The sequence below is a fragment of the Heteronotia binoei genome, chromosome 17 (genome assembly GCF_032191835.1).
Source record: "Heteronotia binoei isolate CCM8104 ecotype False Entrance Well chromosome 17, APGP_CSIRO_Hbin_v1, whole genome shotgun sequence".
Classification (NCBI taxonomy): domain Eukaryota; kingdom Metazoa; phylum Chordata; class Lepidosauria; order Squamata; family Gekkonidae; genus Heteronotia; species Heteronotia binoei.
In genome coordinates, this window is record NC_083239.1 from 29,651,023 (window position 1) to 29,667,021 (window position 15,999).

Sequence of the window (15,999 nt, forward strand, 5' to 3'; positions counted from 1 at the left end):
CAAAGGAGGAAAGGGAGGCAGGCACAAATTTCTCCATTGGCTGGATCTCCCCAACTCAGAGCCACCTGGCGCACCCTCAGCCTGACCCCGACGATGGCTGCAGAGCTACGCCTGGGTCCAGTGGGGAAGAGAACCACCGGATGGGAGCGGGAGAGGGGCAGAGGGTTGAAATTGGTGGTGGAAATCCAGATCCGGGAAGGAACTGATCACACAGAGAGCAATGTTCCCTCTATGTTTTAGTAATTGTTTTTATTTTTCATGTTTTTAATTGTTGTTTTACCCTGTTGGTCACGCTAATCTGATTGTGTGACCGGTAACCTGTGAGCCGCCCTGAGCCTGCCTTTGGCGGGTAGGGCGGGATATAAAATAAATAGGCTGAGTTAGTGTGAGCTAGCTCGCAGGTTTTTAGCCTCTGGCTCACACATTTTTGCCTTAGCTCAGGAAAAATGGCCCCAGAGAAACTGACTGATGCAGTAGCTCACAACTTCAATGCCAGAAGCTCACAAAGTAGAGCTTTTGCTCAGAAGGCTCCACACCTTAGAGGGAGTATTGAAGGAGAGCCAGGAAGACTGAACGTGGGGAGTTCGTGGCAGAGTGACACAGAGAGAGGGAAGCCTGCTCTAGTTGACCCCAAAGTCTGCCCACTTGCAGTGGTATGCTGGCAAGGGGAAAAGGGGTGACGTTAACCTCCCCTCCTGCAGTGTGGTCTGAGGCTCCAGAAATCAACCCAAAGTGGAACCATCTCACCCTGGAGCCAACCCTTCCTCCCAGTGGTCTCACCTGGCAAGTTTAGACAGACTTAATATTTAAAGGTACTGTGCTCATTATTATTATTTAAAGAATTGAGGAGAATGCCTTTCTTGCTTGTTTTTGCTTTCAAGTTGCAACCAATTTATGATGACCCCACGGGGTTTTCAAGGCAAGTGATGTTCAGAGGTGGTGGGCCACTGTCTGCCTCTGTGTAGCAACCTTGGACTTCCTCAGTGGTCCATTCAAGTCCTAACCAGGGCTGATGCTGCTTAGCATCTGAGAGCTATCGAGATCAGGCTAGCCTGAACCAACCAGGTTAAGCAGAGAATCCCGCATGTTTTAGAAAATTCCCAGCTACAGCAAGTCTTTCTAAATTAGAAAGAGGTTTCAGAGTTCTGGTTCTGAGTAGATGGAACAAAACATCTCATATGAAGCGTTAGTAAAATGGAGGTCTCACGCCAATAAATTATTCTTGTATATGCTCCTGTTTATCTTATTTTCATCCTTTCCTTCCTACAAGGAGCCCAGGATAACACAGCCTCCTTCTCTTCCCCTGCCAGCTTCAGTTCCAGCTTGCCTTCCTCTCCCCCTCCTCCTTCTGCTCACCACCGGCTGCATTCGTGTGCCATTTTGGGTTGCTATGGCAACCCCAAAGGCTGCCTGAATTCCAGTGGGGTGGTGACATCTGCGCATGCACAGACTTTTGTTACTAACTTGATGGGGGGGGGGCTGACCACAACATTAGTGGAATGATTGTCAGACCTTCCCCCCCACCCCACCACCACCTAAGGAGTCCTCCAAGTTTGTGATATGAACTTGTAACTTTGGCTGGGCCTGTTGCATAGATTTATCAATCCTCACAAGAGCAAGCCCATATCGGGCCACCTTTACCAAGTCAGACCATTGGCCCAATTCGACTTGGCATTGTCTGTTTTGGCTCAGCCTCTTCCCTCCTTTTGCATAAGATCCTTCAACTGGAGATATCAGGATCTGAAACACCTCTTCACACATTACAGAGCACAAAGGTTGAGCCTGAGTTCTCACCTTGTATCATGAGTCCCCCTCTCTCTCCCCTCTCTCGGCTTGGCTTCGCGAACGAAGATTTAAGAAGGGTGCAATAGTCCACGTTTGCTGCAGGCTCGCTGGTGGCTGACAAGACCAATGTGGGACAGGCAGGTCCGGCCACAACGGCTGCAGGGAAAAGTCTGATTTAGGGTTGGTCCTGTAGCAGTGCGATTCTTCCTCAATCTCCTTTTGTCCACAAGACCAGCTATGCGTGTGTTCTCAAAGGAAGAGACAGCCTGGTGGATGGTGTGCCTCCATGCTTTGCGATCTGAGGCTAGGTCAGACCACTGGTGATGGTTGATGTGACAGGTGCTAAGGGATTTCTTCAAGGAGTCCTTGTACCTCTTCTTTGGTGCCCCTCTATTTCGATGGCCGGTGGAGAGTTCGCCATACAGGGCAATCTTGGGAAGGCGGTGGTTTTCCATCCTAGAAATATGCCCTGCCCAGCGCAGCTGCGTCTTCAACAGCAGTGCCTCGATGCTGGTAACCTCTGCCCGCTTGAGGACTTCAGTGTTGGTCACAAAGTCACTCCAGTGGATGTTGAGGATGGTGCGAAGGCAGCGCTGATGAAAGCGCTCAAGGAGTCGCAGGTGATGACGGTATAAAACCCACGATTCGGAGCCATAGATGAGGGTTGTCATCACAACCGCTTTGTAAACATTGATCTTTGTGCCTTTTTTCAGATGCTTGTTGCTCCACACTCTTTTGTGCAGTCGGCCAAATGCACGGTTTGCCTTTGCCAGCCTGTTGTCAATCTCCTTGTCGATCTTGGCATCTGAGGAGATGATGCACCCCAGGTAGCTGAACTGCTGGACTGTCTTCAGAACTGATTCACCCACAGTGATGCAGGGAGGGTGATAATCTTCCTGGGGTGCAGGCTGGTGGAGAACTTCTGTCTTCTTCAGACTAACTTCTAGGCCGAATAGCTTGGCAGCCTCTGCAAAGCAGGACGTCATATGCTGCAGAGCTGATACCGAGTGGGAGACGAGTGCAGCATCATCAGCAAACAGTAGCTCTCGGATGAGTTTTTCCATTGTCTTGGAGTGTGCCTTTAGTCGCCTCAGGTTGAACAGGCTGCCATCGGTGCGATAGCGGATGTAGACACCATCGTCCTCATCTAGATCTACTGCGGCTCTTTGAAGCATCATGCTAAAGAAGATCGTAAAGAGAGTTGGCGCGAGAACGCAGCCTTGCTTTACACCTGTGCCTATTGGGAAGGGCTCCGAGAGGTCGTTGCAGTGTCTGACTTGGCCTCGCTGGTCTTCGTGTAGCTGGATGATCATGCTGAGGAACCTTGGGGGACATCCTAAACGTTCCAAGATTTGCCACAGGCCTTTCCTGCTAACGGTATCGAAAGCTTTGGTAAGGTCGACAAAAGTCACATACAGACCCTTGTTCTGTTCCCTGCATTTCTCTTGGAGCTGCCTGAGAACAAATACCATGTCGGTGGTGCTCCTGTTAGCTCTGAAGCCGCACTGGCTCTCTGGGAGGAGTTCTTCTGCAATGGTGGGCACCAGTCTGTTCAGGAGTATTCTGGCAAGGATTTTGCCTGCGATGGAGAGCAGGGTTATTCCCCGGTAGTTGGAGCAGTCTGACTTTTCCCCTTTGTTCTTGTATAGGGTGATGATGATTGCATCGCGAAAGTCCTGTGGTAATTTGCCTTGTTCCCAGCAGGTGACAAGTACTTTGTGAAGTGAGCTATGTAGTACTGTGCCCCCATGCTTCCAGATCTCTGGTGGAATTCCATCAACTCCTGCTGCCTTGCCACTTTTCAGTTGCTTGATGGCTTTAACAGTCTCTTCTAGGGTGGGGATCTCATCCAACTCTGTTTTCACCGGTTGAAGTGGGGTGAGGTGGATTGCTGAATCTTGAACTACGCGGTTGGCACTGAAGAGAACCTGAAAATACCTATTTTCAGGTATCATGAGTAACAAGAAATAATACAACTACGTGTGAATTATGGGTTCTTCTCAAATCCTGTTTGTATGGTACCGGATTAGGATCATGTACATAGAGAAGTAGGGTTGCCAGTCTCCAGGTGGGGCCTGGAGATCTCCTGCTTTTACAACTGAATCCGGCTTGCAGAGATCAGCTACCCTGGAGAAAATGGCGGCTTTGAATGGTGGACTCTATGGCTTTGTACCACTTGGTGTCAAGGGATGTGACCTAATATGAAAATGAGTTCCTTCTGGGCTTTTTCTACCAAAAAAAAGCCCTGGAGATGTTCAGGTGTGGAGGCTGGCAATCCTAACCCTTATGTGGGTTTCCTCAACAGGCTCTGGGATTGTGCCATGCCAACAGAGCTTTGGGGGAAAAGGTCAAAGCTCTTTCTCCATGGCCACCAGTTCCTAATTCTAACAGGACACTGCAAACAAGGAAGATAAGAAGAATTTCAAAATTACATGCGATTGTATTACGTCTGATGCAGAGTGGGGATCCCAGCACCAACTGCCCCTGAGTGGGGGCACTGACCCATTATTGTCCATTGGGCCTTCATCTCGGGCGCAGAAAGCTTGTGTTTGTTCATCTTGAGATGCCAAGAATTTGGTTTTTAGTTAACGTTTCTGCTGCATTTGCACGGCACCCCCCCACTCCCGTTTCAAAGCCTTATACTAAATCAGACCATTTGTCCATCAAGGTTAGTATTGTCTGCTCAGACTGGGGCCCTGTTCAGAAGCACAGTCTAATCAGATGTTGCTGCTGTCTCCTTTCGAATTTAAAGTGGCTGATCAGACAGCAACATCTGCCTCCCAGTATTAACTCATAGTAGCCCCCCCCCCATCCTTCTCAGAACCAGATTATTTTGTTACCTGCTCTTTTGCAGTGTTTTTTTTTTAGTTCTTCAGTTTCACCTCAGTTTTCTCTGTCTGAATAGTTATGATGCAATATTAACCAACTTCCGGATGTCTGAAGGCTGTCCCAGAGCAAAAGGAACCTCAGACATCTGGTTTACAGTCGCCATTTTTTTTTTTACTACTTAGCGATATGCGCATAACCACATGTTTTACCCTATGTGCATGCGCGCATGTGCATAATGCGCACATGCACATAATAGTGGAAGAAAAAAACAACTGCATGGTGCCGTCTTGTGGACGGCAGAAGATGGTTTCACCACTGAGTGATTCGAATTACAGTATGGCAGTCTAATTGATAATATCTGAAACAAAGAGATTTGGAACAGAACTCGGTCAGTTTAACACGGACTCAACACGCTGCGTGAACAGGGCCTGGAATTGCTTTCTGGGGTCTCAGACAGAGGATCTTTCCCATCACCTACTGCCTGGTCTTTTTAACTGGAGATGCTGGGGATGGAACCTGGGACCTTCTGCATGCCAGGCAGATGCTCTACCACTAAGCCATGGACCCTGAGCCATGAGGACACAAAGTCTTTATGTTCTGAAGCGAGGTCAGTTTTTCCCACAACCTGGGAAGAAGCACAGCAGTATTCACAAGACCAGAACAGCCTATCTATGTTTATGCATGTCAAATTAATTCAAGCTGAAATGTTTAAAAACCTGAACGTGTGACGAGAACCAACCCATCTGATCACATGAATGCCTCTTAAGAAAGAAAACAATGAGAACTGGCTGTTTATCCAGTTTGCAAGAATGACAAGAAAATTGGATCAAAATGAATGTTTTCATGAAGATTTTTGTCATTTCAGTTTTAAAAAAAATTGTAAAAGCCTTGGTTTTAAAAAAAAAGTGACCCCCTCCTCTTTATAATACAAATGGGCCCTAATTGAACTATGATTGAATAAATAATGATGGGCATTTTGATTATACTCAAAACTGAATATGCCTTGAACTAGAATATTCACAATTTGGCCCTGGTATAGACAAACAGGTAAGAACGAGATGGTAGACTTTGAAGGTATTTCAGAGTACTGCTGGGAACTTTAATTTTTAAACAGAGACTAATTTAATTTTTCAATTTATACCCTGCCTTATCCCACAAGCCAATAATTTTCTACCAGTTCCACACAACACAACAGGGAGAGAGGTTGTAATCCAGATCAAGTAGTGTTGCCAACCTCCGGATGACAAATAAATATAGAACACTCCGTGAGGGTTTTTACTAATGCATATAACAAAACAATTTTTACTAAACAATATTCAGTAGTATTAAAAAAAAATTCCATTCTACAGAAAATTGTATAATGTTCTCTCTTTGTTTGCAGAGCTACACAAGGTCCAAGAAATTCCAAAATAGATATGACTGCTTCTCAAAACAGGTGTGGCTGCAAACGGACTGCTGCTTCCGTCCTCTTTTCGGAGTCAGTCCTTCTTCAGGCATATCTATGGAATTTGGAATACTACTGAATATCGTTTAATAAAAATTGTTTTGGTATATGCATTAGCCGCCCTGAGACACTTCGGTGAGAAGGGCGGGATATAAGTCCACTAAATAAAAATAAATAAATAAATAAATAAATAAATAAAAACTCTCACTGAATGTTCAGTATTTGCCTATTTATACCTGTGAGCGCTCTGTCTTGACAACCTCCAGACGGTGGCTGGAGATCATTCAGAATTTCATTTAATTGTCAGGCTACAGGGATCAGCTCTGTTGGAGAATGGTAGCTTTGGAGGACGGAATCTATGGCATTATACCCTGCTGAAGTCATTCCTCTTCCAAAACCTTGCCCTCCCCAAGCTCCACTCCCCCCTCCAAAAAAAATCTGCAGAAATTTCCCAATGCAAAGTTGGTAAACATAAACCAAATCTCTGCTGTGCTAGGTTTCCATTTGCAACAAGTTTCTTATGGACAGAATTAATAACATGCCCTAACTAGAGTAGTAGTAGCTAGGGGCCCCTATCATCATCAAAGTGACAGCTGCTCCGCCCACACATGCACGCCCCACCCACACAAAAACAAACGCCGTATGTTTCCTTATGGGGGAGTGACGTAACAGTCCCCGAGGGGGCAGCTAGGGATCCGCCCCCCCCCCCAAGGAATGCTGGCTGTTTCCTAAAGGGGAAAGGAGGGTCAGCCACTGGTGTAGCAGGCTTCATATTGTTTGGGGGGAAAGCGTGTTTTGCAACACAGACATTATTTAGAGAATTGTGGAGATGCAACAGTTCTAAGCGGCCATAGTTTGGAGAGGAGACATACCCAACGGATAAAATGATGGCTTTAAAACTGAGCACGGCTAACCTTATACGTGTAACACGTCCCTTTAACATCAGGTTGCGTGTCAATACAACTCATGCTCTTTAACTTGTTCATTAATGATCCGGAGTCAGGAGTAAGCAGCAAAGTAGCCAAGTTTGCAGATGATACTAAATTGTTCAGGGTGGTGAGAACCAGAGAGGATTGCAAGGCACTCCAAAGGGGTCTGGGTGAGTGGGGCGACAACGTGGCAGATGAGGTTCAACGTGGCCAAGTGCAAAATAATGCACATTGGGGCCAAGAATCCCTGCTACAAATACAAGTTGATAGGGGTGTGAACCAATAGAGACTGACGGAGAGAGAGAGAGAAATCTTGGGGTCATGGTAGATAACTCACTGAAAAAAAATGTCAAGACAGTGTGCGATTGCAATAAAAAAGGCCAACGCCATGCTGGGATTAGGAAGGGGATTGAAAACAAAGCAGCCGGTATCATAATACCCCCCTGTATAAATCAATGGTGCGTACTCATTTGGAATACTGTGTACAGTTCTGGTCACCGCACCTCAAAAAGGGTATTATAGCATTGGAAAAAAGTATAGAAAAGGGCAACTAGAATGATTAAAGGTTTGGAACACTTTCCCTATGAAGAAAGGTTAAAACGCCTTGGGCTCTTTAGCTTGGAGAAACGTCGACTGCGGGGTGACACGATAGAAGTTTACAAAATTATGCATGGGATGGAGGAAGCAGAGAAAGAGGTACTTTTCTCCCTTTCTCACAATACAAGAACTCGAGGGCATTCAATGAAATTGCTGATCAGGCAGGTTAAAACAAATAAAAGGAAGTACTTCTTCACCCAAAGGGTGATTAACATGTGGAATTCACCGCCGCAGGAGGTGGTGGCAGCTACAAGCATAGCCTGCTTTAAGAGGGGATTGGATAAAAATATGGAGCAGAGTCCAACAGTGGCTATTAGCCACAGTTTATATATATGTGTGTGTGTGTGTGTGTGTACGTACACACACCTATATTGGGCACTGTGTGACACAGAGTGTTGGATTGGTTGGGCCATAGGCCTGATCCAACATGGCTTCTCTTATGCTCTTATGTTCTCAGTGTGTTTTACAGGGGAAACTGTTGCAAAGACATTCATGACTAGTTCTGCAACCCATTCTAATAACACTGCCCTGTTAATTATTAATTGCAAACACCTACAGTTTCTTATTAACATTAAAACCTATCTTTCTAGCAGCTTCAGCAACCTGTTCTCAGATGATCATGAAAACTGTCTCTTGTCCTCTGCAAGCACAGGGAGGTTACCAGTCTCTAGGCTGGAGAATCTAGCTCTGGCTGTCAAAACAAAACACACAACCTTGCAAATGAGTTCTCACAGAACCGTGTCTGGGGAAAGTGAATTCCACGGTATCATTTCCCACCTTCTAAGTTGATCGATCTTATATATTGCTAATTGTGAGACAAAAGTATTTAACCCCACAAACTGTCCTAAAAGGTCAACTGCTCAAGGCCAGTGATTTTTATGGTGAGAACTGTAGAAATGTATATCTCTCAGCCTTCTAATCTGATCGATCTTATACATTGCTAATTGTGAGACAAAAGTATTTGACCCCTCAAACTGTCCTAAAAGGTCAAGTGCTTAGACCGGTCAAGATAAAAAGAGAGAGAACTGAGGAAATTAGGTTCTCACGCAGTATATTTTCAGAGTCAAGTTGCCACATATTTTCTGAGACCCCCACCCAAACAGATATAAACAGAAGCCAAAGCTAGGATCAGGCTCAACAATACACCCAAAAGAATCTTGGCAAATTACAAAAAGATTTCTGTACATTGCCCTAAACAGGAAAGCCTTATAATTCTTACTAAGGATCTCCAAATATATCCAGCTCAGAGAAATCCACTGGCAGAATTTCTAGAGTCAGTGTGTCATAGCGGTTAAAGTGTTAGACTGGAATCTGGGAGACCCAAATTTGAAAACCCCACTCTGCTAAGAAACCCTGCTAGGTGGTAATTTTGTTTTTTATTTATTAACTTACTCTGGCTTTATATCCCACCCTCTTTGCAAACGGACTCAGGCCGTAACCTGGGGCTAATCACTCTCTCTTTCAGCCTAACCTTACAGGGTTATGAGGAGAAAATAGAGGAGCGAAAGTTTTTATAAGCACTGTTGGCAGCCCCGGTTTGTATTGGCTGTGTCTGTTATATGTTTTAAAGTAATTAGTTTCCCTCACACTTCAAAGCAATGGACATTTTTAAAAATTTTTAGTTCTGTGGTCTGAGAGTGCCTGCCACAATGTGATTCACCCAATAAAGAAATTTTATTTTTTACACAATGTATAGTACTTATTAAGCAGTTAGGCATTTACAACACCACCTCAGTAATATTTGCTTATAACATTGCAAATTATTGTGACTATTTGCTAAATAGTATTTAGTAATACTAAATGGTATTACAGCTTCAATTTTTAATTTTGTATTAATGCTAGCTTCTCCCCCCTTTAAATGAAAAATGACCAATGTGTCTGGTCACAACTATACAGCTATACAGTTTTGAACTGTATCATTATTTATCAAAATTATTGCTTAAAACAACAATGTGTATTTTAAAAAAGAATGATAAGAATAAAGAAAGAAAAACAGAGAGAGAGAGAGAGGTCATTATATAAAAAGTTTACACTTTAACAAGCAGATTCTCAGCATTATTGTAAGGTACAATTGTCATAAACTGTAGAGCTGAGGTAAAAGTTAAGATTAAAAGTGAGAATTTCACAAAGATGATTATTGACAGGATGACTGTTCCCCCAGCCTGGAACACTTCCTCTGTAGCTTCAAATAGTTAAGCAAACTTGGTTTGGTCGAAAGATTAGATTTTGCCACTTTTTGCAGCATTTATCAGAGGCATCAGATGCATAATTAGTTTCTGAGGAGACAGTAGGTTTGGCATTCAGACGCGTCTTTTCCTGGGGCATTACAGTTCTGGGGGCAAATGCGCTGATCGGGGATTGACATTTCCCCCCCCCCCCCAATTACATTTGTTAATCAATTTATGTCAGAAGCCACGCTCGCAACTTTTCCTTCAACATTTTTTTAACGTTTTCAAAGAGGCTTTTAACCGTTCTAGCAGTAAGTTCAAGAAATACAAGCCCGGTAGGACACACTTATCAGAACACAGGGTAGGGTTGCCAAGTCCAATTCAAGAAATATCTGGGGACTTTGGGGGTGGAGCCAGGAGACTTTGGGGGTGGAGCCAGGAGACACTGGGGGCGGAGCCAGGAGACACTGGGGGCGGAGCCAGGAACAAGGGTGTGACAAGCATAATTGAACTCCAAGAGAGTTCTGGCCATCACATTTAAAGGGACAGCACACCTTTTAAAATGTCTTCCTTCCATAGGAAATAATGAAGGATAGGGGCACCTTCTTTTGGGGCTCATAGAATTGGACCCCCTGGTCCAATCGTTTTGAAACTTGGGGGGTACTTTGGGAAGAGGCACTAGATACTATATTGAAAATTTGGTGCCTCTACCTCAAAAAACAGCTCCCCCAGAGCCCCCGAAATCTCCAGAACAATTCCCCATTATACCCTATGAGAATCGATCACATAGGAAATAATGAAGACGTTTCCCTCTCCCCCCCCCCCTCTTTCTGGCCAGTCTGAAGCAGTGGATCAGCCTCTCAACTCACCATTTGCTGCCAGCTTCTTCACAGAAACACACACAGACACACCATCCTAAATGGAAGCCTTTCAAGTCAAGCCTCTGGAGGTGCAAAGGCACATGGTCCTTTGCAGGCGGGGCTCGCTCTCTCCCCCCCTCTCCCGCCAGCCAGCTGATTGGGACCGGAAGCAGCCTGGGAAAACTGAAGAAAGGCTGCTGCGATCGGGGCTGGTTGGGAAGGGCAGGGCAAGGAAAAGTTGTTGAGATCGGGGCTGGGTGGGAAGGGCCGCCATTCCCCCCCCCCCCCGCTTTCCAGAGTTTTGGCTAGCGGGAGAAGAAGGCTTCAAATCGGGGGTCACCAGGCAAAGCGGGGGATTTGGGAAGCCTAACACGGGGAGAAGTAGAACAACGTATAAACTGTTTACAAGGCTTTAATTCCGGGGGGGGGGGCTAGACACCCCAGCCCCGCACACCGTTGTGTTGCGGCAGAAGTACAACTGCGCCTTATGCAGGAATTTTGTGATTTCTATCCCGCCCTGAGCCACTTGTTGGGAAGGGCGGGATAGAAATCACAAAATAAATAAATAAATAAATAAACAAGGAATAGGTTTTGCCGTTCTTAGGGTGCAGCTGGGCCTTCCTAAGCAGACTTAGTATCCCCCAGGCTAGAAGAGAATTCGTGTGGGAACACTTTACCCCCAGGCCTTTCTGAAAAAAGAGATAGTTCAGACCGGATCTTTACTAATAAATTTCCATATGAACGACGCTGTACTCAACAACAATGCGCGATAGGCTCATCGCTTTTCACAGGCCATATGTCCACAGCCGTTTTTGCCCATGTGTGTGTGTGTAAGTTGCGCAGATGTTAAGTTCTGCGAGGCTGTCCTCTTTCCTTCTGAACGTGTGTGCACGGATCCTGCCTCCTGTGTCCTGACCAGGCCTCTCCAACACAGATTTGTAAACATTTTTTTTAACTTATCACAGAGCACAAATATCCACCGTCTGAAACAAAAGAACGATCCTAACAATTTGTGAGAAACGGGAGAGATTATGAGCAGCACATATAACACCGGGAACAAACTTTGCGGCTTCAAAAATATAACAGATCATAACCAAATAGTGTTGAAATAAATAGTTTTTTAAGGCGACTGCGAGATTTTATTTTCTTTGTTTACGGCTGTACCTATATTCTAGAACATAATAGCGTTGTTATACGTTATAACACATACCGTGAACAAATGGAAGACTATCTAGAAGATGCGTTTCAGTTTTAATACAAAAGGCACGCAAATTGGGGCCTTTGCGGTAGTTTCTAAAGCATCCGTGCAATTTGGTGTTTTGATTACGCGTGTCTTAGAGGGCCACGGTATATAACCGAATAAAATATAATACACGATCACAATGTATAACATTAGACAACCTTGTTACTCTGTAATACGCTCACCACTAGCGATACCGCAACCCCAAGATAGGCCCCCCCTCTGTGAATTCAGCTCTGCAACCCGTCACCAATAGGAGAGTTGCTGTTGTTCAAACGCACCAACAGGTGCGGGTGGGGGATCGGTGCAGGATTCTCTTTAAATATGGGAAAGCCGGGCACCGTAGCACCATGGAGAAATTTTCTAACATGGAGGGACCCTTAGGCATTAAGCCCCACAAACATTCAAGAAAAGGCAATGGTGATGAGATAGAAGCGGAGAACACCGCCCCCAAGAAGACCCCTCTAGAATCTATATCCGAAAACATGGAAGAGGAGAGCTTGAAGAACCAGGAAGCAGAAAGAGATGCACAGGTAAGTTGTGAGAAAAGAGGAAAGCGGGGAGGATTGCAAAGGCAGGTCATGTAGCGTTATGCCCTTTCTCTTTTTAAAACAGGCGGCGGAGGGATCAGAGACTGAAGTTGCTGATTTAGAGGATTTGGCTTGGGAAATTCTTGGGAGACTGGAGGGGAGGGGTGCCTGGGGAGGCTGGAGTTTGAGGAGGATAGGGAATCCAGACACACTTGCATAGAATCCACCCTCCAAAGCTGTCATTTCTTCCAGGAGAACTGGAGACCTATTTCTTTCCTCTCCCTTTGTAGAGTAACTTCTGCTTCCCAAAGAACCACATTCTGTGCCAACAAAGCCATAATGCCGATGTTTATTTGGAAGCAGGTATATATAGGATTAGAGCCCCATGGCAGAGTGGTAAGCTGCAGTACTGCAGTCCAAGCTCTGCTCACAACCTGAGTTTGATCCCAGCAGAAGCTGGGTTCAGATAGCCGGCTCAAGACTGACTCAGCCTTCCATCCTTCTGAGGTCAGTAAAATGAGTACCCAGCTTGCTGGGGGGAAGTGCAGGTGACTGGGGAAGGCAATGGCAAACCACTACGTAAAAAAAGTCTACTAAGAAAACGTTGTGATGTGACATCACCCCATGAGTCAGTAACAACTCATTGCTTGCACAGGGTTGTGGTTTTTTTACCTTTACCTTTATGTATAGGATTGAAGCCACTGTTACTTTAATCTGCTCTGTTAGGGCCCAGAAAGGGGTTAAAGAGCCAGGAAAGGTGTTGAGACAGAAGGGCCACAGCTCACCATGTGTTTAGCATTTAGGGTTGTCAACCTCCAGGTGGGGTCTGGAGATTTGCTGGAATTACAACAGGGATTGGTTCTCCAAAAGGAAAGGATTTTTTGTGTGTGTGCAGAAACGCACAGGAATGCAGTTCCGGCTGCCTTGGCCAGGGCTCCAGCTCATAAAAAGGTCTCCGGCAGAGGGAAGACACCAGGCAGCCATGCACTCCTAGACCACACTCTCCATCCTCTCTGCTGCCTTCAGCCTTCAGTGGGCTTGCAAAGAGAGCACGAGCTGTGAAGCCACCCACAAGCACTCCCTCCTGGGAGAAGCTGGGCCTGCTGCGGCCCGCTCTGCCACACAAGGCTCTCTCTGGCCACTTTTTTGGGGGGCAAAACAAAGTCTCTCATTGGGCTGTGTGAAAACACACATCCCTAAATGTTGCTGATGGCGCTGTACTGTTTTATGTCAATATGAAGAAAATAACGTTCTGAATGGGTGATGTCACTTCCAGTGACATCAGTGGGTGTGGTCTAATATACAAATGAGTTCCTGCTGTTTTTTTCCTGCCAAAAAAAGCCCTGCCAGGAGGAAATGGCATGTTCTATGGCATCACATCCCTTCTGGGGTTCTTCCCCTCCCCAAGCCCTGCAGTAACCAGACTCCCATCACCAAATTGCCAGGAATTTTTCGACCTTGAGTCTGCAACCCTATCTCAAGGTCAAGGAAAGCCAGTTGGAAGAATACAGATAGAAAATCTTGGGAAATACTTTTTCATCTCAGTCCCCACAGCACCCCTGCTGGTCAAACAGGGCTTTTTTGAAGAACGCACAGGAATGCAGTTCCAGCTGGCTTGGTGTCGGGGTATGGCCTAATATGCAAATGAGTTCCTCCTGGGCTTTTTCTACCAAAAAAAAGCCCTGGGTCATAGTAAATCCTACAGAGGTAGATGGGCCAGGGGTCTGACTGGGTAGCTTCATCTGTATGTTCTTCCTCCATTTGGATGGAAAATCCCACTTAGCTTCTTATCCCACTCCCATCTGTCTCCTGGGACTTCGTCAGTCAGCGCACAGCCAAATTTTCGCGAGTTTTGATTTTTGTGTCAAAACTTGCACATTTTATGGGGGAGCCTCTTTTTAAAAAAGAATCCTTTGGGGGCTTTTGCACAGCTTTTTTCCTGAGTGATGACGAACATCCTGAACGACACAGATGGGCACCATTTCAAGGTGGCACTTGCAAGCTCATTGAAAAACAAAGGGGCTTTTATAATACTTTTTTTACAGCATTTCAATCTGACTTGCATTTCAAACTGTCATGCATCAATCATAAAACAACATTTAAAAAAAATTAAAAACAATTGAATGGTAAAATCCAAAGCAAGATGACAGAGACCAAGACAACGGAGCGGAGGAAGGAAAGAAGGAAGGAAGGAAGGAAGGAAGGAAGGAAGGAAGGAAGGAAGGAAGGAAGGAAGGAAGGAAGGAAGGAAGGAAGGAAGGAAGGAAGGAAGTCTTTAAACTTCAATCCAACTCAATTCCAGCAGTACAGCCAACAAGCAAAACCAGTATTCTGTGTTTCATTGCGCTGAGGCTTTATTCAAACTTTACAATGATCCAGAATAAATTCTAAAATGCTAACATTAAAAAAAAAATCTGTCTACTTCCTCACTCCTATATTCACCACACAACTTGGGACAGCAGAGATCCACTTATAAAGAAGTTTATTGACTGGGTTCAAGGACAAAAAGACTTACCGACTGATGTGGATTCTCTGTCCCTCGTTATATGAATGGTGGATGTTCTTTTCTGTGCACTTGTTTATATGGAGTATACTGTGGACTTAACTATTTTTGATTGTTTGCATGATTTATGACAGAATATTTGACTGCTTTTGTAATTGGCGTGCATTGAGACTTTGTTCCACAAAGGCTTTCTGCTTTAATGGTTTCATCCCATCCGTGTTACTCACTTTTTTGCTTAGGGAACTGGGAGATGGCAACCAAGATCAAGATAATTCATGCCACGGAATTCCCCGTTACTATGTATGGGTGTGAAAGTTGGGCAATGAATAAAGATAACAGGAAGAAATTTGATTCATTTGAAATGTAGTGCTGGAGGAGAGTTCTATGGATACCGTAGACTGCCAACAAAGACAAATCAATGGGTTCTAAACCAAATCAATCCTGAACGCCTCCTAGAAGCTAAAATGACAAAACTGACGCTATTTGATCACATCATGAGAAGACAAAATTCCCTGGAAAAGACAATAATGCTAGGAAAGTTGAAGGCAGCACAAAAAGAGGAAAATCCAACATGCGATAGTTTAACAGTAAGGAAACCATGGTTCTCAGTTTGCAAGTCCTCAGTACCAAAAGCAGTCAGAAAGAACAATTTTCCCACTATTCTGCAGGACAAAGGGTAAGCAAGGCAAGTAAGAGGCCTGTGGCAGGGTATTCATTCCAGAGCTCTCTTGCAGAGTCAAAATATTCAACAGAATGGACTGCCAGACTACTGGAGTTGCAGGACTGCTAATCTTGTCTTGGGAAATTCCTGGATATTTGGGGGCGGTGCCTGAGGATTGCAGAGTTTGGGGATATAGCTCAGCAGGGATGTGATGTCTCTCTAGGACTTCCATTTCTCTCAGACTCTATGGCATACCACAGAATCCACCTCCTGAAACTGCCATTTCCTCCAGAGAAACTGATGTATGCAGTTTGGAGATCTGCTGAAATTCCAGGAAGACTGTAGACCAGGGGTGGCCAAACTGCCGCTCGGAAGCCACATGTGGCTCTTTCACACATATTGTGTGGCTCTTGAAGCCCCCTTAGCCAGCTTGGAGAAGGCATTTCTTTCTCT